We start from the raw sequence: 24,723 nt of genomic DNA on the forward strand, positions 1-24,723 counted from the left end.
TGATCGCTGAACTATAGTCATGTTTTAATTCAAAAAATGACACATGACATGTTTCTACGCCATTTTAAAATTACTTTTTTTTTCTTTTTTTTTTTTGAGATAGAGTCTCGCTCTGTCACCATGCTGGAGTGCACTGGTACGATCTTGGCTCACTGCAACTTCCGCCTCCTAGATTCAAGCAATTCTCCTGCCTCAGCCTCCCGAATAGCTGGGACTACAGCCACACACCACCAGGTCCAGCTAATTTTTGTATTTTTAGTAGAGACGAGGTTTCACCATGTTGACCAGGATGGTCTCCATCTCTTGACCTCATGATCTGCCCACCTTGACCTCCCAAAGTGCTGGGATTACAGGCGTGAGCCACCAGGCCCGGCCTGAAATTACATTTTTTAAACATATTTTTAAAATACATATTGCAGGCCAGGCACAGTGGCTCACACCTGTAATCCCAGCACTTTGGGAGGCCAAGGTGGGAGGATCGCTTGAGCTCATGAGTTTGAGAACAGCCTGGGCCACATAGTGAGACCCCATCTCTACAAAAAATACAAAAATCGGGCCAGGCGCAGTGGGTCACACCTGTAATCCCAGCACTTTGAGAGGCTGAGGTGGGTGGGTCACCTGAGGTCAACAGTTCGAGACCAGCCTGGTCAACATGGTGAAACCCTGTCTCTAGTAAAAATGCAAAAATTAGCTGGGTGTGGTGGCGTGCCCATGTAATCCCAGCTACTCGGGAGGCTAAGGTGGGAGAACTGCTTGAACCCAGGAGACGGAGGCTATAGTGAGCCGAGATCACGCCACTGCACTCCAGCCCAGGCGACAGAGCAAGACCCCATCTCAAAACAAATAAAATTAAATTAAATAAATAAATAAAATAAACAATACAAAAATCAGCCAGGCATGGTAGTATGCACCTGTAGTCCCAGCTACCTAGGAGGCTGAGATGGGAGGATGGTTGGAGCCTGGGAGGCAGAGGTTGCAGTGAGCTGAGATTGTGCCACTGTACTCTAGCCTGGGTGATAGAGCTTTGTCTCAAAAAACAAACAAAAATGTATCTTGTATTGCAGGTTGGATTTCATCAAAACCTCCAACGTGAATAATCTGGGAATATCTATTTATAGCAATGTTAAGGCACATAACTTTTAACCCAAAATGTCAACTTCTGGGAATTTATTCATATATGTGCAAAAATAATATATTATAGAATTATTCTTTGCAGCATTGTTTATAAAAGCAAAAGATTAGATAAAACTAAATGTTCATCAATAGAGGACTCAGGAAATCATGATATGCCATGCAACAGCATACTATTTAGTCATACAATTCATTTAAAAAAAAAAAAAGGAGGAAGTCTTCAATGTACTCACATAAAATGATTTCCAAGATACATGAAGTTTAAAAAAACGAAAATGCGCTGGACGCGGTGGCTCATGCCTGTAAACCCAACACTTTGAGAGGCCGAGGTTGGCAGATCACCTGAGGTCGGGAATTCAAGACTAGCCTGACCAACATGCAGAAACCTCGTCTCTACTAAAAATACAAAATTAGCCAGGCATGGTGGCACATGCCTGTAATCCTAGCTACTAGGGAGACTGAGACAGGAGAATCACTTGAACCTGGGAGGTGGAGGTTGCGGTGAGCCAAGATTGCGCCATTGCACTCTAGCCTGGGCAGCAAGAGTGAAACTCCATCTCAGAAAAAAAAAAAAAAAGCTAAATGCAAAAGTAGTCTATAATCAGCCACGAACTGTACAAAAACAGAGGGAGGTGTGTGTGTGTGTATATATATATGTATGTGTGTGTGTGTGTGAATATATATATATGGGCTTTTTTTCATGAATATAATTAATAACATTGGTGACTCCAGGGAAAGAAATTGGGTGGATGGCAGACAAGCTAGGAGAGAAACTTAAATTTTTAATTCATGTGTATATATTACCTGTTCAAAAAAAGTTTATAATAGAAAAATTTCATGCATTTAACTAATAGTCCTATTTCTCACTCTACACAATTTAAGCAAGATGAAGCGAATTCTCATATAACTATAATATACTTACATTCACTTATAATAAAAAGAGATACAAGTATATCCCCCAGATACCTTCTTAAAACTTCTATGTTCAATAATGCACATAATAAACTTGTAACTGCAATTCAAAATATTAATAATACCATCACTATTCAGAAGCAAACAAAATAGCAACAAGTTTCCTAAAAGAACAATGTCTAACCCCTGCCCCGCAAATTCCAAAATTGAATCACTGACCAGTTTATAATTCAAGTAAGGATCTGAAAATACAAGAGTCCTGATTTCATCAACATCTAGGACTCCCCATAACATGTTAGTTTCAAACAGCCTTTTTCTCTCAGCAAGAGTGCTTTCTTGCCTCTTATCTGTAGCCACTTCTCAAAATGAGAACATGACATTACTATAGCCAAAAGTCAATCTCCTTGTCTCATGGTCACAAGCTAGGTCCCCAGCCAACACTGCTCTCTCAAAAATGGAAGACAACAAAACAGGGCCAGGCGCGGTGGCTCACACCTGTAATCCCAGCACTTTCGGAGGCCAAGGTGAGTGGATCATGAGGTCAGGAGATCGAGACCATCCTGGCTAACACGGTGAAACCCCGTCTCCACTAAAAATAAAAAAAAATTAGCCAGGCGTGGTGGCGGGCACCTGTAGTCCCCACTACTCGGTAAGGCTGAGGCAGGAGAATGGCGTGAACCTGGGAGGCGGAGCTTGTAGTGAGCCCCACTGCACTCCAGCCTGGGCGACAGAGCAAGACTCCGTCTCAAAAAAAAAAAAAACCAGACCCCAGAGTACCCACCAGGAGAGTGTGCACCTGGTTCACGGCCTCACATCCTTCAGGCCAAAATAGGAAGGGGCCACATCTCTTTCCCCATCCCCAGCTTAGGATCCCATCCCTCTTCAGTTTTCCCATAGTAGCACGCTTAATACACAGAATAATAACCATTACTTGTCTGCCTTCCTTCTTAGGCATGGAGCTCCTTGGGAACAAGGCTTGAGAGCCTTTCTCTCTGCCCTTAAACATAACAGCAAAGTTTGCTGAATGATGATTTTGATCAAGTTACACAGTGTGTTCAATCTCTAGTAATTACCTAGGATATACCCTAGAACAACACTTTTATTTTAATGTCAGCAGTTTCATTAAAGACTCTCTGTTTTTAGGCCCATTTCTTATTAATGCCTTGTGTACACCCTTTCTGCATCACCTCCAGTCTCCCTACCCCACCCCAAAAGAGGTCTAGGAACCAGATAATTACAATGAGATGTTTCTAATCTCCCAGTGCTTAGTCATTCTTTCATGACTCCATAAAATCAGTAACTCTACAATTAAACTAAATACTGTCCCTTTGTCCAAACAAATCCTCCTTTGGCCACTTCAGAAATCCACTGCATGTTCTGAAAAGAAAGACAGAATGGCAAGCTTTTCCCACTATGTTTACTTTAGAAATGCAGTCACAGACCACAGGAAATCTGCCTGGCACGCCAATCACTGCCAACAGGTACGCTCAATCAGCAGTAAGCCCAGACAGCTCATATCGAGAGCATTTTTTAGAGGGCCATCTTCCTCAGAATAGGATCCCATGCCTGGAGGATAATTTATTAAATGAAAAGAATGCTGCTTCTGTCAAACTTTTTAGACAAAATATATGCACAAAAGTAGAGCAATAGCTATAGATTCAGACACATACCAGCCCAACTTCTCCATAAAGAAGGATGGAGATAGTAAAAGATAGTTTGCATCCCTCCTTCCTACTCTCCCTGGCATAAATCGTGCTTCCTACTAAGGGAGTTTAAACTCCTGTTAAATCACTCTCTTAGAGAGCTAGGCACTGTGGCTCACTCCTATAATCCAATCCCAGCACTTTAGGAGGCCGAGGAGGGAGGATCACTTGAAGCCAAGAGTTCTAGGCAGCAGTGAGCTATGATCACACCACGCTGCACTCCAACCTGGGCAACAAAGCGAGATTGTATCTGTAAAAAAAAAAAAGAAAAGAAAAGAAAAGAAAGAAAATGACTCTGTTGATTGACAATTACCTGGAAAGCATATGAAATACTGTGTTTACTCTGGCCTCTCTGATGTTGTTATGTTGCTTGGAACTAAACAGAATAAAATAATTCCTTCCTTTGTTTCCACTGTTAATAATAAATGTCTTCCAAAAAAGACAACAGATGAATAACCAACACCTCAGATAATAAAAGTGTTTACATAACAAGATACTAAGAAATACCTTAAGAGTCAAAATTTACTGGAAAACAAAAAGCAAAGGCCAACCTTCAAGCTGAATCTTTCCCTTCACTGACATCTGGACTGTAGATTACAAAATGGACTCCCCAGAGAGGTCTGATCTCTTAGGGCAAGTAACATTAGCCACTACCAAACACTAAAGAGAGTGATGGAGGGAAATATGTTAATACAGATTCAGAGAGAAAGATCAGAGACTTCACTAGTTAACTTCTGGAATTTCTGGACAAGAATTTTCTAATGCTGTTTATTTTAATTTTTTGTTAGAAAAGTAATACATACTCATTGCTCAAACTCAAAATAATTTTTGAAACTAAGAGCATTTGTCAAAAATGAAAAGGCAAAATCTAGACATACAAAATAACCTCTAAAATGAGTATATTTCTCAATTCAAAATTCAGTTACCAGAATCTTAAATAGCTAGTTAACAAATTTTCAGGCCAGGCGCAGTGGCTCACGCCTGTTATCCCAACCCTTTGGGAGGCACAGGCAGGCACATTGCTTGAGCCCAGGAGTTTGAGATCAGCCTGAGCAATATTATGAGACCTTGTTTCTAAAAAAATAATAAATTTTGAGGCCGGGCGTGGTGGCTCATGCCTGTAATCCCAGTACTTTGGGAGGCTAAGGCAGGTGGATCACAAGGTCAGGAGTTCAAGACGAACCTGGTCAAGATGGCGAAACCCGGTCTCTACTAAAAACACAAAAATTAGCCAGGCACAGTGCAGGCGCCTGTAATCCCAGCTACGCGGGAGGCTGAGGCAGGAGACTCGCTTGAACCCATGGGGTGGAGATTACAGTGGGCTGAGATTGTGCCACTGCACTCCAACCTGGGTGACAGAGTGAGACTCCATTTCAAAAATAATAATAATAATAATAATAATAAATTTTAGGGTGGCACGGTGGCTCATGCCTGTAATCCCAACACTTTGGGAGGACGAGGCGGGTGGATCACCTGAGGTCAGGAGTTCGAGACCAGACTGACCAATATGCTGAAACCCCATCTCTACTAAAAAAATACAAAATTAGCAGGGTGAGGTGGCTCATGCCTGTAATCCCAGCTACTCAGGAGGCTGAGGCATGAGAATCGCTTGAACACAGGAGGCAGAGGTTGCAGTGAGCCAAGATCACACCACTGCACTCCAGCCTGGGCAACAAGAGCAAAACTCCATCTCAAAAAAATAACAATAATAATAATAAATTTTTTTTAAAATTTCAGACATCCATAAAATGAGCCACATATTATGCTACCTAACTAGAACTTACCCAAATACCATGTGTCACACACAAAAAAGTCCTAAGGCATTGGAAAGATCAAGATACTACTGTCAATCCCTACATTTGGTAAAATGACTTAAAAGGACCTGAGTAAAAAACTTTGAAGAACTTTTTAATACATCAACCAGTAATTTTTTAAGAATGATTTTCTGCAACTACCCCAAATATATTCACATAGATCTATGTTCAGCTTCACAATTCAGTCAATATAGGTTAAGCATACCACCTGTATGGTACTAGACTAGGCACCAGAGTGATGTCCTCTCCTCAAGAGAAAAGGAAATTGAGAAAGAAAGAAATAGAACATATACTCTCCTACCCCAAAGGTCCTTACAATCTGTTTTTGGGACACAAACTATTTAAAAGTTAAATAACAACACAAAGTTAAAAGAAAGGAGGGGAATTCATATTTATTAAGTGCCTCATATATCAAGCAGCAACACAATAACACACACAAAACATCCACATCTCCTGTTTTGAGGGAAGAAAATAAGGAAAGAGGAGAGGTTGAGAGAATAGAAAATGAAGTCAAAAACCCAAAGCAAACTATAAATGCCACTCAGGGATACAGAAAATAAGTAACTAAAACATTTATATTGGTCTTCAACAAATGGTACTAGGACAACTGGCTATCTACATGATAAAAAAAGAAGTCAGACCCCTACCTCACACCATGTACAAAAATTAACTCAAAGTGGATCAAGGACCTCAAAGTAAGAGCTAAAATTATAAAATCTTAGAGGAAAACATAGGGATAAATCTTCATTACTTTGAATTTGGCAACAAATTCTTATATATGCTAACATAAACACAAAGCTTAAAAAAAAATTTAGGCTAGCGTGGTGGCTCATGCCTATGATTATAGGCAGCACTTTGGGAAGCCAAGGCAGGTGGATCACCCGAGGTGAAGAGTTTCAGACCAGCCTGGCCAAAATGGTGAAACTCCATCTCTATGAAAAATACAAAAATTAGCCAGGAATGGTGGTGCATGCCTGTAATCTCAGTTACTCAGGAGGCTGAGGCAGGAGAATGGCTTGAACCCAGGAGGCAGAGGTTGCAGTGAGCTGAGATTATGCCACCGCATCCTAGCCTCGGCGACAGAGTGAGACTCCATCTCAAAAAAAAAAAAAAGAATTCAAAAACTTTTTTAAGAAAAAAAGAATCCTTCCTGTAAGAGATAACTTTAAAAAGAATAAAAAACAAAAAAAAGGAGATAACACAAGCAACAAAAGAGGACACTATCAAGAAAGTAAAAAGACAACCTACCCAGAGTGAGAAAATATTTGCAAATCATATATCTGACAAAGGACTTGTAACCAAAAGATATAAATCAATCATAAAACTCAAAAACAAAAAGGCAAACAATCCAATTTAAAAATAAGAAACAGACTTGAACAGACATTTCTCCAAAGAAGACATACAAATGACCAATAAACACATGAAAAGATGCCTAACAACTTAGTCATTAGGAAAATGAAAATCAAAACCAAATTAAGATACTGCTTATATTATAGAATGGTTATAATAAAAATAAAAATTAAAAAAAAAACACAGAAAATGACATGTGTTGGTGAGAATGTGGAGAAACTGGAACCCTTGTACATTGCTAGTCAGAATGTAAAATGGTACAGCCACTGTGAAAAACAGTTCAGCAACTGCTCCAAAAAGTTACAACACAGAATCACCCAAATGACGCAACAATTCCACTCCAAGGTATATACCCAAAAGAAATGAAAACAGAGATTCAAACAGATATTGTACAATAGTGTTCACTGCACCATTATTCACAGTAGCCAAAGAGCAGAAACAAGCCAACGTCCACCAACAAATTAATGGATAAACAAAATGTGGTATATCCATACAATAGAACATTACTCAGCAATAAAAAAAGAATGGTGTTTTTTATTTATTTTCTTTTTTTGAGACAGAGTTTTGCTCTTTTTGCCGAGGCTGGAGTGCAGTGGCATGATCTCGGCTCACTGCAACCTCCGCCTCCCAGGATCAAGCAATTCTCCTGCCTCAGCCTCCCAAGTAGCTGAGATTACAGGCACACACCACCACACCCAGCTAATTTTTTGTATTTTTAGTAGAGACAGGGTTTCACCACTTTGGTCAGGCTGGTCTTGAACTCCTGACCTCAGGTGATCCACCCGCCTTGGCCTCCCCAAATGCTGGGATTACAGGCATGAGCCACTGTGCCCAGCCAAGAATGGAGTACACTGCGCAAATGGGGCCAGGTGCAGTGGCTCACGCCTGTAATCCCAGCACTTTGGGAGGCTGAGGTAGGCGGATCACAAGGTCAGAAGATCGAGACCATCCTGGTTAACACAGTGAAACCCTGTCTCTACTAAAAATACAAAAAAATTAGCCGGGCTTGGTGGTGGGTGCCTGTAGTCCCAGCTACTCGGGAGGCTGAGGCAGGAGAATGGCGTGAACCCAGGAGGCGGAGCTTGCAGTGAGCCAAGATTGCGCCACTGCACTCCAGCCTGGGCGACAGAGCGAGACTCTGTCTCAAAAAAAAACAAACAAACAAAAAAAAAACACTGTGCAAATGAAATAAGCCAGTCACAAAAGGAAAATATTGTATGATTCCATTTATACGAAATATCCAGAATAGGCAAATCCATTGAGTCAGAAAGTAGATCAGAGGTTACCAGGTGCTGGGAGACAGAGGAATGGGGAGTTATTGCTTAATGGCTACAGAGTTTCTATTTGGGATGATGGAAAAGATTTGGAAACAGATTATGGCAATGGTGGCACAATAGCATTAATGTAATTAATGCCACTTAATTGCATACTTAATAATGGTTTAGGCCAGGCACGGTGGCTCACGCCTGTAATCCCAGCACTCTGGGAGGGGAACAAGGCAGGCAGATCACCTGAGGTTGGGAGTTCAAGACCAGCCCGGCCAACATGGAGAAACCCTGTCTCTACTAAAAATACAAAATTAGCCAGGCATGGTGGCGCATGCCTGTAATCTCAGCTACTCCGGAGGCTGAGGCAGGAGAGTCACTTGAACGCAGGAGGCAGAGGTTGCAGTAAGCCAAGATTGCACCATGGCACTCCAGCCTGGGCAACAAGAGGGAAACTCCATCTCAAAAAAAAAAAAAAAAAAAGGATTATAAATCACGCTACTATAAAGACACATGCACACGTATGTTTACTGGGGCACGATTCACAACAACAAAGACTTGGAACCAACCCAAATGTCCAACAATGATAGACTGGATTAAGAAAATGTGGCACATATATACCATGGAATTCTATGCAGCCATAAAAAAGGATGAGTTCATGTCCTTTGTAGGGACACGGATGAAGCTGGAAACCATCATTCTGAGCAAACTATTGCAAGGACAAAAAACCAAACACCGCATGTTCTCACTCACAGGTAGGAACTGAACAATGAGAACACTTGGACACAGGGTGGGGAACATCACACACTAGGGTCTGTCGTGGGGTGGGGGGCTGGGGGAGGAATAGCATTGGGAGAAATACCTAATGTAAATGACAGGCTGATGGGTGCAGCAGGCCAGCATTGCACATGTATAACTATGTAACGAGCCTGCACGTTGTGCACATGTACCCTAGAACTTAAAGTATAATACAAAAAAATGGTTTAAATGGACAATTTTATGTTACATATATTTTACTACAATAAAACACTTGAAAGAAAAAAAACTTTATCAGGTCTTCAGTTACCTGGATTGTCTAAGGTTAGATTTCATATCAGGAGCTCAAATCTAAAAAGGACTGTAGAGTCACCTGATCTAATCCTCGTGGAAACCCTAGTGGGAAGTCTGCATCTCTACATCCCTCCTGACTAGTGAGTGGTTTCCAGATGCTGCCAGATAGTGGCAGCAGACCTTTCCCCAAGGCAGCCCACTGACCTTCACGAAGGAAGAACAACCTGAGCTGGAAAAAAAAAAAAAATGGGATAAATGAAAAGCATGCTGAAGATTTTAAAAGCCAAATTCTGCTATTCTGCAGGTGTGTGACAATGAACAAATTATTCAACTTCTCCAAGTCTCTGCTTTCTCTCATTATAAAATGACAATAGCACCTGCCTTTAAATGTTACTGTAAGAATTGGCAGAAGTATACCTCTAGCACCCATCCAACTGCCTGGCAAATGGTGAGTGTTCTATCTCATGGTAATTGCTAGTGTGACAATAGGTCTATGTGCCACCTTTCAGCCAACCAAAGGCTGAGCAGGATATGGCCTGGGCTGGGAGAACACTATGACTTACCAGAACTTAAATAAAACAGCCAGTAGCACCACAGAAAAACATCAGGGAAGGAGCTGTTTTTATGCAGTTCAACTCTGTTAGGAAAGACTGGCTTATTGTTCCAAGAACGAACCCAGCTACTCTTCATTTAAGAAGGCACTGCTACGCAATTCATTTTCTCTATACAACAGGCCTCTGTTAGCATGTCCGGGCTACTGTTCGTAACAGAGTCTGCCTCTACCCACAGGAAAGACACAGTCTGTGAAGAAAATTCGCTAAAAGGTAGTCCCCAGAGGCTGCTCTCAAACTTGTGTAGCCCCAGAAGCACTTGGGGAACCTGCTAAAAAAAAAAAAAAAACAGGTATCGCCCACACCCACAGATATTCTGATTACTAAATATTTTACACAGGAGCCTAGCACACAACTGTTTAAAGAAACACTAGAAGGTAGGCCACAAAAATGTAATAAGATCACATTCTGATGTGGACAACTACAACAATCTGTCCCACAAAGCAAAGGCTGCATTTCCCTCTATGCCCATCTAGAAATGGAATAGTTTTGGTCATGCCAGACAGGATTGGAAACCAAGGAAGTAACAGAGACCACCTGCATGTAATACCCAATGTGAGTTTCATACAGTTTCATCATACTGAAGGCCCTCATGATTGCTTATTCTTTTTTAAAATAAACACAAAAAGTAATGAAAAATAAAAATGTACCAGCTACACCTCATATAATAGCAAAAAAAATACTTAAATTATATTCACCACAAGTTGGTAACATTTTTGTGAAACTAACACATTCTTAGATTGCTGGGAAAATTACTAAATGGTACGAATTTTTGGTTAGCCAGTGGCAATACATATTAAAAGTCATAACTATGAGGCTGGATGTGCTGGTGTGCACCTACAGTCCCAGCTACTCAGGAGGCTGAGGTGGGAGGATCACTGAGCCCAGGAGTTCGAGTAGCCTAGGCAACATAGTAAGACCCTGCCTCTTTAAAAACAAACAAAAAAAAGCTCATAAATACCCTTAAATTCAATAATCCCACTTATTTGAATTTATCCTAAGGGAATAACACAAAAGAAGCTATACAAAAAAGATAGTCACTATTGGATTACATATAATAAAAAAAAAAAGATAACTACTCAGACACAGTGGCTCATGCCTATAATCCCAGCACTTTGGGACGGTGAGGCAGGAGGATTGCTTGAGTCCAGGAGTTTGAGACCAGCCTGGGCAATATAGTGGGACCCTGTCTCTACAAAAAATACAAAAATTAGCAAGGGTGGTGGCGCACACCTGGCTAATCCCAGCTACTCAGGAGGCTGAGGTGGAAGGTCAAGGCTGCAGTAAGCCATGATCATACCACCACACTCCACCCTGGGTGACAGAGCAGGTATCTTTTTGCTAAAAAAAAAAAAAAGAAAAAAGAAAATCTTCCTGTCAAAATTCTCAGGCCAGGTGCAGTGGTTCACACCTGTAATCCCAGCATTTGGGAGGCTAAGGCAGGTACATCACTTGAGGTCAGGAGTTCGAGACCAGCCTGTCCAACATGGTGAAACTCTGTAACTACTAAAAATACAAGAATGAGCCAGGCGTGGTGGCGCACACCTGTAATCTCAGCTACATGGGAGGCTGAGGCAGAAGAATCGCTTGAATCCGGGAGGCGGAGGTTGCAGTAAGCTGAGATTGCGCCACTTCACTCCAGCCTGGGCATCAGAGTGAGACCCTGTCCCAAAAAAAATCTCAAACAGTTTACCAAAATTTGCCATATTAACTCAAAATGACAAAGCTATTAAAACTTAAAATTACATATACTATGTAATTATAAGAAAACCATCCATAAAACATGCAAGACCTAAAATTACTTACAAAAAGAATGGACACATAGACAGTCTCAAAGAGTGATATATCGGGAAGTAATAGCTCATGTTGAAATGGTTTGATGTGGTTTTCCTGCACTGGTCTCTCAACTTTCCATATTATTGCTACATTACTGCAGTAAGACTATAAATAAATTTAACTGATTCTGCCTGGAGAGTTAATTGGACAGTAGTGAGGGAAAGTCCTACACCGACCTCAGCTATCCTGAATGAAGGCAGGCTCACCTAAACGCACCATGCTATCAGATGGCCACAAGGCCAGTTCTAGATTTCTGTCCCCAAAAGATCAATCTTAACAGATACACAAAAATATAAAACCTTGAATTTACTTTTTTTCCTTTTATTCTTTTCTTTAAATACTCTAAAAGTAGTATTTTTCTAAAAGCAAGTATATACGCACTAAAGGAAAGGAGGAAATCTGATTTGACAGCTATTGGCATGGCAAAAAGACTAGAAGACTTCATAAGCCACAACTTCAATATAAGCCAAGATGATGTAGCTAGGAAACAGCGTGGTTCACATGAAAAGGACATTAAGCTGAGAGACAGAAGGCCCAGTTCTCAATCTAGATCAATCAGGGTGAATTTCATTTGCAGGCCTTGATTTCTCATCTGCAAATTGATAGGATCGTGATGCTATCTCCCCTACCCATCTCATAAGACTTGGAAGGGAACAAAGATTATGACTGTAAAAGTGCATTAAAAATCATTTTTATCTTTTAAATCTGGCCATTATTATTATGAAGACATTTATTTATAAATCTACAAAAAAAGGGTAACAGTGTGTGGAAGGATACATTCCAAACTGGTAAGTGGGTGTTTCTCCAGGAGTCTGAAATTGGGAGACATGCCTTTACCTATATCTGCATTGTTTGAATCTTTTAGGAACATCTATTTATCTATTACTTGGGGAATTTTAAAATTTTAATTTGTAAAAGCTAATGATATCACGAATGTAAAGTGCAGAGTTCTCCACCTCTGGCTCATCTAAGAATCATCTAAAGACTGTTAAAACTGTGGCTACCCAGGTCCCCTACAAATTCCCTGGGTGGAAGATAATAAAATAAGGCCAGGCTGCTTGTATTTTAACAAGGTCCCAAAGAGATTCCAGTGACTTGATTACTGCAACTACTACTACGTGGTTATTAACTCCTACCATGTATTACCGACTTAACACATACCAGTCACTATCCTCAACACTTTACACGTATTATCTCATTTAATCCTGACAACAACCTATAGGTAGGTGCTACAATTAACACTGCCCTCCCCTCACCCTCATTTTACAGATGAAGACACTAAAATATTGAGATTATTTAACTGGCCTAAAATCACAGCACTTGTAAGTGGCAGAGACAGAATGCACAAGGAAATTTGAAAATCATTGATTCAGTTTCCTAACCTAAGAAAACAGCTGTATATTCTGGTCAGGTCATATCTTCTGTTTTGTTTCAGACACTGCATTTAAAGGACATTTAAAAAAAAAAAAAAAAACAATGGCTGGGGGCGGTGGGTCACACCTGCAATCCCAGCACTTTGGGAGGCAGAGGCAGGCAGATCACCTGAGGTCAGGAGTTTGAGATCAGCCTGGCCCAACATGGTAAAACCCCGTCTCTACTAGAAATACAACAAAAATTAGCCAGGCGTGTGCCACCACGCCTGTAGTCCCAAGCTACTCAGGAGGCTGAGGCAGGAGAATTGCTTGAACCTGGGAGATGGAGGCTGCAGTGAGCTGACATCACGCCACTGCACTCCAGCCTTGGTGACAGAGCAAGACTCCATCCTGGGGGCCGGTGGGGGGGAATAGTTGGGCCAGGCTTCCTAGCACTTTGGTAGGCCAAGGCAGGAGGATCACTTGAGCCCAGCATTTCGAGACCAGCATGGGCAACATGGTGAGACCCTATCTCTACAAAATACTTCTAAAACAAAATTTAGAAAATTAGCCAGGTGTGGTGGTGCATGCCTGTAGTCCCAGCTACTCAAAAGGCTGAAGCAGGAGGATTGATTAAGTCCAGAAGGTCAAGGTTGCAGTGAACCATGACCATGCCACTGCACTCCAGCTTGATCAACAGAGCAAAACCGTCTCAAAAAAAAAAAAAAAAACAAGAGTTGCCTAAGGAAAGCATGGTGAGCCATATCAAACCAGGAAAGGACTAACCATTTAGGGCTGTTTGCATACCTTCACTATAATCAGCCATCGATTCATGTTATTGTCTCCCTAAGTAGACTGCAAGCCCCTGAAGTGCAGGGGCCATGGATGTCTCTTCAACTGTACCTTCTTCGTACCTGATGCTCAATTCAAGAGAGAGTTTAATAAGTAAATTAATCAATAATTCTAGAAGTGTGATAACTGTCACGGGAAACATGAAGTGCTATTATGTGAAGAAGAAACAGACTTAATTCAGGTTCCTTCAGGAAGCATAACTAAAGTCAATACGTGAAAGGGAGGGAGCAGACTGTAGTAGTAATCTAAAAACATTTCTGGCAACCAAGACCTGTCCAGGGACAGATGCCTGCAGTTTGACACCGATGATCAGAATGTAGCAAACATAAGGAAGGATGCTGGACTACTGGGCCTCTAACAACTCCTCCTAAGCTCAAATTCTATTAGTCTACATTAGGATACATTTGTTTATTCTTTCATACATTCTACAGTTTCCATTAGTTATACAAGTCACTTAGTCACTTAGTAAGCAACAGAGGACACACAATGTGTTCTACAAACTCTCTGTGCCATCAAGGATCTAGAGAAGAGTAAATGCACAAAAGTGAATCTAAGCAAGCAGGAAGGTGATATATACAACAGGAAGCAGCAAGGAGTGAGGAAACCTCCAGGCAGGAAACAAGACAGAAGTTAACAAAGGTGTTATGGAAGAAACGTCACCATTTGAGCACACCTGAGCTAGATCTTTAGGATCTATGAGGGGAGGTGGGATGAGGGCTGTCATAAGAATTTGAGGAGGAAAATCATTGTGTGGCAGTAATGGTCTGGGCATAAAGCCGGCAGAAAAGCCCTGGGGAGGTGAAGAACAAGCTAGAAACAAGCAGTAAATGCCGGCATTTTAGAGGTCATTTAGTCAAACACATATACCCATACTTTGTTGATGATGCCCCGCTGGCAATGGGTAAAAAAGTTAGTTCATTTTTTAAAATTACATCTTACAAACCAAAAAACTGTATCAGCGATGATTTCTACTTCGCTTAGTTTTTGTTTTTAAGACTAACAGATCCTTCCCTTGTTTTGTTTTTGTTTTTAGACAAGGTCTCACTCTGTCATCCAAGCTATAGTGCAGTGGCACGATTTCGGCTCACTGTAGCCTCAGCCTCCCAGACTCACGAGATCCTCCCACGTCATCCCCCCAAGTAGCTGGGACTACAGGTGCACACCACTATCCCCAGCTAATTTTTGTATTTTCTGTAGAGACACAGGGTTTTACCATGTTGCCCAGGTTGGTCTCAAACTCCATGCAACCCGCCCGCCTTGGCCTCCCAAAATGCTAGCATTACAGATGTAAGCCACTGCACCCAGCCTCTTCTCTTGTTTTCTAGGAAATCTTTAAAATGTTCTGTTTTTAAACATTTAAGTTTTACTTCTGTCTACTATTTCCACTATTTGACAACTAGATTTAGTTACCAAAAATGACAGTTTCAGTAACTCAGTTGAACCTAACATTTGTAATCACTTAAATGTTTATATTTACCAATAGTACCACAAAATAAAAAAAAAAATCTAAAAATTATTAAGTATAAGATTATGAAGAATAGATGGGTCTCAAACAGTAAATTTAAGTCTCAGGCCCAAGAAGCCATCTCATTCAACTTATAAATCAAGACACTAAGCTACTTAAGAAAATAAGACGGAAGCAAAAAATCTAAATCTAGGCCAGGCGTGGTGGCTCACGCCTGTAATCCCAGCACTTCGGGAGGCTGAGGCAGGCGGATCATGAGGTCAGGATATCAAGGCCATCCTGGCTAACACGGTGAAACCCAGTCTCTACTAAGAAAATGCAAAAAAATTAGCCGGGCATGGTGGCGGGCACCTGTAGTCCCAGCTACTCAGGAGGCTGAGGGAGGAGAATGGCATGAACCTGGGAGGCGGAGCTTGCAGTGAGCCCAGATCGCGCCACTGCATTCCAGCCTGGGTAACACAGCGAGACTCCATCTCAAAAAAAAAAAAAAAAAAAAAATCTAAATCTAAAACCAGTAAACACGGGCCGAGCGCGATTGCTCACGCCTGTAATCCCAGCACTTTGGAAGGCCAAGGCAGGCTGATCACAGGAGGTCAGGAGTTCAAGACCAGCCTGGCCAACATAGTGAAACCATGTCTCTACTAAAAATACAAAAATTAGCTGGGCATGGTTGTGGGTGCCTGTAATCCCAGCTACTCAGGCGGCTGAGGCAGGAGAATCGCTTGAACCCAGGAGGTGGAGGTTGCAGTGAGCTGAGATTGCACCACTGCACTGCAGCCTGGGCGACAAGAGTGAAACTCTGTTTCAAAAATAAAAATAAACAATAAATAAAACCAGTAAACAAAATATAACACACTTAAATGACAAACTACATGTTCTTCTGGCCAATCATTTCTCAACATCCCTGTCAAACTATTTTAAGGGTCTGAAATCTTGCTCTATAAAAAGCAAGTTCCCATCATCTGAACTACACTTAAAGAGATTCTATCCCACTAGTTACTGAAGCATAATACACCAGGCTTCAGAGTTTTACTTGCTATCAATTAAAAAAAAAGTTTACCTCTGTTATCTTTTACATAAATAAAGTGGAATCTGTGGGTTAATTGAAAAGCCTGACATACTAGGAGATCTGGGTTTTCCGTTCTAACACAAATTTATGGTGCAAACTTAGCAAAAGCCTTTTCTGTATTTGCCAATTCAGTTGTAACACAGAGATACAATATTTGACACCTCCACCACCAACAAAGTCTCCTCTAAGGAGTCCTGACTTTGGTTAACCTTACCCGGGAGAATTAAAAGCTATGGCTGAAAACTCCTTCATAAAAACTAAAACTTTAGAAGTCTAAAATGGTGTTACAAGGTAGCCCATAATAAACAATGAATTATAGAAACTGAGATTTCAGTAACAACTGCTAAAAAGGTGTATTACACAATTTAACAAGATAACCAGATCATCCAAATTTAAATTTCTTAACAAATGTAAAAAATAAATAATATTCAGTACTCTGAGGCACTGTGCTACTTTTTATCTATATGGTCGCAACATCAATGTTGCTATTCTCCCAATCCCTTGATGAGCAAACGGAGCCAATATCCAGGATCCCTCATATCGAGAGGTCAGTTACCGTCGTAAATAATCGTAGTAATAAAAACAATTTCTAATGCCAGAATTGAAAACGGACTGTGGCACCCAAATAGGGTCCAAGGTACATGGCGGCGTGAAACTATTTCTCGCTTATGACTCTTCTGCATCACTGTCTCCCAAAGGACTAGAGAATCTGAAGCTCTCATTGCCACATCTACAAATGAAAGTATCATGTTTAAAGAGCTCACAGGTTCTACGAATGGTCAGTATTTAATGAACGCACCCCACTACACAGAAACTCAGCCAGCTGCAAACTCAGCTGCAAACTCACCACAGCGTGCTTTCAGACTCCACATTAATTTTTTTTTTAATTTTAGAAACAAACAACTATTTTAAAAATATTATGTAATAATTTAAACTCTGGAAAGCCCCATACTCATCCCAGCAGCTCGGAAAACGGAAAGCAAAATTCGATTAGCTCCATTGTACCTAGCCAGGCTAACGTGCAAGATCACACACTCATCTTCGTCAGAGCGTCTCTGCCAATACCAAAGAACAACAAAGGCAAGTTGAGAAGTCTGCACAGGCTTAACTCAGCACTTGTTCGCTTTCCCAGCTTCAGAAAGAAGCTCTTCGAAGGCCCCGGGAACCAAGGGGACCTTGTGCATCCCATCAAGCCGGCCGCTCCGCTCCGCGCCGCTCGCGCAGCTTTTGTCTGGCCCGGTTGGGAGCCCAGGACGGGAGCCCGGGCCGCCCGCCTCCCGGCACCCCTTCTCTCTGGATCTTTCTCCACACCCATCACTCGCCAATGACTAGTTGTTGTGTGTTTCTCTCCCTCGCCCCCTCCCTTCCTTTCAAACGCGCCCCGGGCTCGCTGGCTTCTCCCACCCGGCAGGGGAGACTCGGGTTAGGAAGGGGGCCCGGGTGGGGTCTGGAAAAGGGAAACAGAGAGGGGCACACAAAGCCCGACTGACCCCAGGGCCGATCCCCTCCCTCTGCAAAGCAGCCTGGGCTCAGCGACCTACTGGTTGGATAAACAACCCTCGCATCCCGCTCCTCGCCAGGCTCCCACCTCAGGGCCGCCCCATCCCCCCAAAGTGCACCCAAGAGCCGATGACAGCGCTGGACATCGCCCCCACCCAGACCCGGCGCCCGCCACTGCGCGGGAGGGGCCAGGGCCGCGGGAGGGCTCGGGTCTGACCCTCCGCCCCCTGACCGGGTACTTACAGCCCTGTTTTTCGTTACTGTTGCCGCTGCGGACCAGAGAGCCGCCGCCTTCTCCTCCACCCCAATGAGGTTAAGCGCTTGGTGCGGGGATTAAAAAAAAAAAAAAGAAAAAAAAAAAAAATACCGAGAGAGCGAGAGAGACGCCGAGGGCGCCTGCGCAGTGCGGTCACCCTTTTTCTTCTTACCGCCACCAACCCGGGTACACCATAGAGAGCGTAAACCGAGACCAGAGAGGCGGCTGCCTCTCTATGGTAACGCCCCGCGCAGGCGCTGGCCTGGCCGTGTTAGGCTTCGCTGGCGTAAAGTCCCCGGGAGCTTTGCCCCTCACGGAGAACGTTAGTTGACCCTGATGGAGACCCGTAGGGTAAAGGTTTTGTTTTTGTTTTTTTTACGGAAAAGGTGGCCCGAGTGTGGTTAGGCCCCTTGGAAAGTTGCGACAAAACTCGAGTTAGACAAGGAAGGTCGGAACTAAGTGGCCACAGCAACAATGCACCAGCAAGCAGGGAGCGTGATAGGAAGAGCTAAAGAGGAATCGAGAAACCCTGGGTAAAAGTCCAAGTGGAACTTCCTTTGGTCCGGGGTCTGATACTCGAAGGAAACGGTCTTTCACTTCTGGGTTAGGGCGTCCGCCCACAGGGCGACTGCAATGAAGGAAATTGTGCCCTGCGACTTCCCGTAACAGAGCTGTGTGTCTAAGCTCCCTTTTCCGAGCAGGCGCGGACGCTTGTGCCGGAAGTAAACTTGTTAACGGTTCTTTGCCTTTTGGGGAGGGGAGACAGCCCAGAGAAGGCTTCGGAGACCCTTGAGTCGGCCAGCGAACAGGGTTTCTTACTTGAGCGCCTCCACAAATAAACGCTCCTTCGCTCCTCCGTCGCGTGCGTTTCCCTGGGATAATAAGTGGGAAAGTGGTGGCTTTTATTTTTTTGAGACAGGGTCTCACCGCCGTCGCCCAGGCTGGATGGAGTGCAGTGGCGCGATCACGGCTCACTGCAGCCTCGACTTCCCAGGCTCAGGTGATCCTCCTGCCTTAGCCTCCCGAGTAGCTGGAATTACAGGCGTGTACCACCACCCCCAACTACTTTTTGTATTTTTTTGTAGAGATGGGTTTCACCATGTTTCCCAGCCTTGTCTCAAACTCCTGACCTCAAGTGATCCGCCGTCTTGGGTCTTCGAAAGTGCTGGGACAGCAGGAGTGAGCCACCGCATCTGGCCCGGAAAGTGTTTTGGAGCGTAGAAAAATGCAAATTATAGGGCTGCCTTCAAGGATCCCGAAGGACCCACAGATTTGCCGCATCAGGCTCCTATGCACGCCGGTAATTTGATGTGTTGAGATGCACTGCCCAGTGCGTTGTTTTTACTGGAGGAGCTTGTGTGCGGAGCTCCTTGCTAGTGTATGTGTTGGGATGGGAGAGAAGTGCGGGAGAACTATGAGATAATGCCCCCTGATCCTCAGGGTCTTAGGAGGTATGGTCGGAGAGGCTAAGCTAAAGTATGAAAGCCGTGTGTAGGCCCTTCTGTGTAGTGCAGAAAAGGGAGAGGTATGTGATTTGAAAGAGTAGGGATGACATGGAGGATGCGACTCCTGGTTGGATCTATAAACTAATGTCTTTGGAACGAAAGCACATGCAACGTTTTGAAAATGGATGGGCGATAATGAAAGACCATTCCAGAGAAGAAACACCATGGTGCAAAGGCTCAAGAGGCATACTGAAAGTACAATGAAGAGAGCAATCTAACTGAAATGGGAAAAAAAGAAACAAAGAGTAAAAAGTAAGATTTGATGAGAAAGATGGAATCGATTTTTAAATTTTTTTATCTACACAAGAAAATTTATTATCTTAACCATTTTTGAGTGAATAATTCATTAGTATTAAGTATATTTACCTTGTGCAGCCAGTCTCCAGAATTCTTTTCATCTTGCAAAACAAACCTGGCACCCATTAAACAATTTCTCATTCGCCATTTTCCAGCTAGCCTTGGTAACCTCCATTCTAGTTCTGTCTCTATGAATTTGACTACTTTATGTACCTCGTGTAAGTGGTATCATACAGTATTTGTCTTTTTGTGACTGGCATATTTCACATAGCATAATCTCCTTGTGGTTTATCCATCTTGTAGCATGTGTCAGAATTTCCTTCCCTTTTAAGACTAAATAATATTCCATTGTATGTATATACCACTTGTGTTATTTCCACCTTTTGGTTATTGTGAATAATACTGCTTCAAACATGAGTGTACAGATAACTCTTCAAGATCCTTTTAGGGTGATACAGAGATAGTAAGTTATCTTGATTGTTCACTGCCAGTTACAGACCAAACTCCTTGTTCTCCTTGTGCTCCACTTCTCACCACTGCACTTGGCTAGTCTTAAACAAAAAAAGAAAAACTCTAATTTTAATAGCTTGTGGGGACAGACACAGTGGCTCACGCCTATAATCCCAACACTTTGGGAGGCCGAGGCGGGTGGATCACTTGAGGTCAAAAGTTCGAGACCAGCCTGGCCAATATGGTAAAACCCTGTCTCTACTAAAAATACAAAAATTAGCCGGGTGCGGTGGCACACACCTGTAATCCCAGCCACTCAGGAGACTGAGGCAGGAGAAATGCTTGAACCCAGGAAGTGGAGGTTGTGTTGAACGGAAATTGCGCCACCGCACTTAAGCTGGGCGACAGCGAGACTCCGTCTCAAAAATTAGTATTAATAGAATGTGGGAGATTTTGAAACCAAGTATAGAAATTCATACTTTATATTGTTTAAGGTCCTTGACTAGGCATAGTAACATGATGAAAGAACTGTTTTGGGTTTGTTTGGTTTTTTTCCGAGACAGAGTCTCACTGTGTTGCCCAGGCTGGCGTGCAGTGGTGCGATCTCGCCTCAGTGCAACCTCTGCCTCCCTGGTTGAAGCGATTCTCTTTCCTCAGCCTCCTGAGTAGCTGGGACTACAGGCACATGCCACCACGCCCAGCTAATTGTTGTATTTTTAGTAGAGGCGGGGTTTCACCATGTTGGCCAGGATGGTCTCGATCTCTTGACCTCGTGATCCAGCCTCCCAAAGTGCTGGGATTACAGGCATGAGCCACCACGCCCAGCTAGAAAGATCTGTTTCAGAAAGCAACTCTGGCAGTGGAAGCTGAATACATACTCCATTTCTATAAAGCATTTATGGAGGCCTCTAGATGTGCCACGCATTGTACTGCTGCTTTATGTAAATTATTGATGGGTCCATGAATCCATTAAAATAAATGTGAGCCAGTTGTTATGCACCCCAATTTACAGGCAAGAAAATCAAGGTTCTGAGTTGCAGATGGGCTGAGAAAAGGCTCACCAACCACATGTACACACAAGAGATTAGGAAAGAAAACTGCCATTGGAGCCAGGCCCCGGTAAGCACTGAGTATTCGTTGCTTTGGATGAGGATACTGAAAAAAAAAAATGACATGTAAGAGTGACTTTTCTCAGGAGAAAGAATAGGCTGACATCAAGAGTCTTTGCTGTCACATTAGTGGTACGTATAAGGGCACAACACAACAGAAGTACATTTTTCAAGGTTTGTAAAAGAACCCTGGGGTTTGCTTTTAGGTTTGTTTATTACCTTTAACAAATATAAAATGCCAGGTAAATACATCTTTGTATGTAGTAGAGAAATTAATAAGACATACCCTTCCCTACTCAACATTTCATCTTTGATTTTATATTCTCAAAAATATTGTGAGGTCTTTTAAGGAAATGATCTCCTTTTGGCAGATGAGGAAATTGAGGGCCAGAGAGGAAAAATTATCTTCCCAATGCCACATGCCTAATTGGTCTCAAAGCTTTGACTGGAACCTGAGCCTCCAGAATTGCTGCTATGCTTTCATCTCCCTTAGAGAGATAGATAACAGTAGTCAGAGTGAGTGGACAATTCTTCTATTCAGTCAGTCTGATCTTCCTCAGGGATGCATATCCAGACTCCCATGGAGCTAGTGATAGTTAAACAAAGAGGCAGAGAATATAGTGCATTATAAATAGCATTCATACACTCAAAAATATTGTGTGCCGATACTGTGCCAAACACTTAGCAAAGCAGGGAAAAATCCCTGTCCTCATAGCAGAGACTAAAAATATTAATAAGTAAAATATATACTACGACAGGTAGGATAAGTGTTGGCAAGAAAAAGTGAAGCAGTGAGAGGGGAATAGGGTGAGCCGAGAGTAGGGAGGGAGGTTTTTGTTTATACCAGAGGCAGAGGAGCCCCACTGAGAAGGCAAACTGTACAAAGATCTAAAGGAGGCAAAGGAACAAGAAATGTGCCTTGGGTAGACAGGGAACATTCCGGGTGGAATAACAAGTGCAGAAATCATTAAGGCAGAAAGATGCCTACTACATTCTAAGAACAGAAAGCAGTCCAGAGTGATAGAAGCAGAGTATAGGAGGGTAAAAGTAGGAAATGAAGTCAGAGAGGTAAGAGGAATTCAAATTGGGCATGGACTTACAGGCCATTGTAAGGACTTTGGCTTTTTCTGAGGGAGATGGGAAGCCATCATTGAGTAGAAAAATAGTGAAATTCTACTTATATATTTAAAGAATCACATTGACTTCTAGTTTGACACTAGATTATTGAGGAGCAAGGGGGACCACTTAGGAAGCTATTGTAATACTCCAGGTGAGAGATAAGTGGCATAGAAAAGGTGCAAGCAGTGGAGAGATGACGTATCTGGATATATTCAGGGTGGCACACAGGATTTGATGACAATTTATATAGGATGTGAGAAAATGAAGGGAGTCCAAGGTGACTACGATTTTTGGCCTGAGCATTTTGAAGAATGGTGTTGTCATTTACTGAAATGGGAAAGATGGAGGAGCAGGTTGGGGATGGGAAGAGATAAATTCCATTTTGGGCCAGGCAGGGTGGCTCACACCTGTAATCCCAGTACTTTGGGAGGCCAAGGCAGGCAGATCGCTTGAGCTCAGGAGTTCAAAACCAGCCTGGGTAACAGGGTAAAACCCCATCTCTACAAAAATTAGCCAGGCGTGGTGGCAGATGCCCATAGTCTCAGCTGCTTGGGAGGATCACTTGAGCCCTGGAGGTGGAGGTTGCAGTGAGCCAAAATGGCACCACTGCACTCCAGCCTGGGTGACAGAATGAGACCCCGTCTCAAAAAGACACAAAAATTCTGTTTTGGAGCTTAAATTTGAGATGCCTGTTAGAATGCCACATGAAAATATCAAGAAGAGAGTTAGATATGTAGGAGTCTGGAATTTAGAAACGTCCAGACTGGAGATGTAAATTTGGGAGAGAGCATGTAGAGAGTATTTGAAGCCATGAAATAATCTACATATAAAGTGTAGACAGAAGTTTGAGAAAGGTATCTTAGGCACTGAAATAGGAGGAAACCAGGAAAAGAATCCCAGTTGAACTGGGTGGGGAGGATGGCTCAAGGAAGAACAACCATGTCAATTGCTGGGTTCTAACTGGCCACTGCTTATGATAGTGGAGTAGTAATGATAAAAGCCTGATTGGAATGGATTTAGAATAGTGGGAACGGAATTGGAGAGAGGGAGAATAGATAATTTGGGTATGGAGTTGGTTGTAAGGATAGTAGGTAGAAAAGTGATAACTGCAAGGGGTCAAGACAGTGGTTTTAAAATTACTTCACAAATTTTTTAGTATTTCTAAAAGAATTCTTTTTTTAATAAATATAACTTCAGACCGCTATTGTTCCTTTATATCAACTACCCTGTTGTTCAAATTAACCCAACTGTCTTATAAAATTTTTTGCTACCAGCTTTATTGAGATATAATTCATATACCATACTATTCACTCATTTAAAGTATACAATTCAACAACCTTAGTACATTCAAAGAGTTGTGCAGGGTGGGCGCGGCAGCACATGCCTGTAATTCCAGCACATTGGGAAGCCAAGACAAAAGGATCATTTGAGCCAAGGAGTTCGAGATCAGCCTGGGCAACATGCAAAACCACTTCTCTACAAAAATTAGCTAGGCGTGGTGTTGAGCGCATGTAGTCCCAGCTACCTGGGAGGCTGAGGTGGGAGGATTACTTGAGCCCAGGAGGCAGACATTGCAGTGAGTGCCACTGCACTCCAGCCTGGGCAACAAAGTGAGACCCTGTCTCAAAAAAAAAAAAAAAAGTTGTGCAACCACCATCACAATTTGTTTTAGGACATTTTCAGCACCCCAAAAAGAAACATTACTATGCACTTAGGGTGATAATGATGTGTCAGTGTAGGTTCATCAATTGTAACCACTCTGGTGAGGGATGTTGATAATGGGGTGACTGATTTTGATTTGCTGTGTGTGTGTGTGTGTGTGTGTGTGTGTGTGTGTGTGTGTGAGAGAGAGAGAGAGAGAGAGAGAGAGAGACAGGGTCTCACTCTGTCACCCAGGCTAGCATGCAGTAGCACAATTACAGCTCACCACAGCTTCAACCTCCCATCACAGCCTCCTGAGTAGCTGGGACAACAAACGCGCACCACCATGCCTGGCTAATTTTTGTATTTTCTGTAGAGACAGGGTTTCACCATGTTGCCCAGACTTGTCTTGAAGTCAGCTCAAGTGAACCCCTGC

General features: G+C 42.7%; 1 protein-coding gene and 1 long non-coding RNA gene across 13 annotated transcripts in view; one reads left to right on the forward strand and one right to left on the reverse strand.

The window, feature by feature from the left end:
* Positions 1–18,398, reverse strand: part of CLASP1 (cytoplasmic linker associated protein 1) — a 302,429-nt gene extending 284,031 nt beyond the window's left edge. For 7 of the 11 annotated variants that reach the window (XM_055380545.2, XM_055380549.2, XM_055380548.2 and 4 more), the window contains exon 1: positions 18,154–18,333. The gene's annotated coding sequence lies outside the window, so the exon portion shown is untranslated. Of the gene's footprint in view, positions 1–18,153 lie in introns of all 11 variants that reach the window. The other 4 variants (XM_055380544.2, XM_055380547.2, XM_055380541.2 and 1 more) reach the window with 2 other exon arrangements.
* Positions 18,399–18,428: 30 nt separating this feature from the next.
* LOC115933721 (uncharacterized) overlaps positions 18,429–24,723 on the forward strand; it is a 55,716-nt gene continuing 49,421 nt past the window's right edge. The window contains exons 1-2 of one of the 2 annotated variants that reach the window (XR_008677822.2): positions 18,429–19,166; positions 19,252–21,537. This is a non-coding gene — a long non-coding RNA (uncharacterized lncRNA). Of the gene's footprint in view, positions 19,167–19,251; positions 23,877–24,723 lie in introns of those variants that run through there. The other variant, XR_004069577.3, reaches the window with a different exon arrangement.

This window comes from Gorilla gorilla, chromosome 11, assembly GCF_029281585.2.
Source record: "Gorilla gorilla gorilla isolate KB3781 chromosome 11, NHGRI_mGorGor1-v2.1_pri, whole genome shotgun sequence".
In the NCBI taxonomy this organism is placed as follows: Eukaryota; Metazoa; Chordata; class Mammalia; order Primates; family Hominidae; genus Gorilla; species Gorilla gorilla.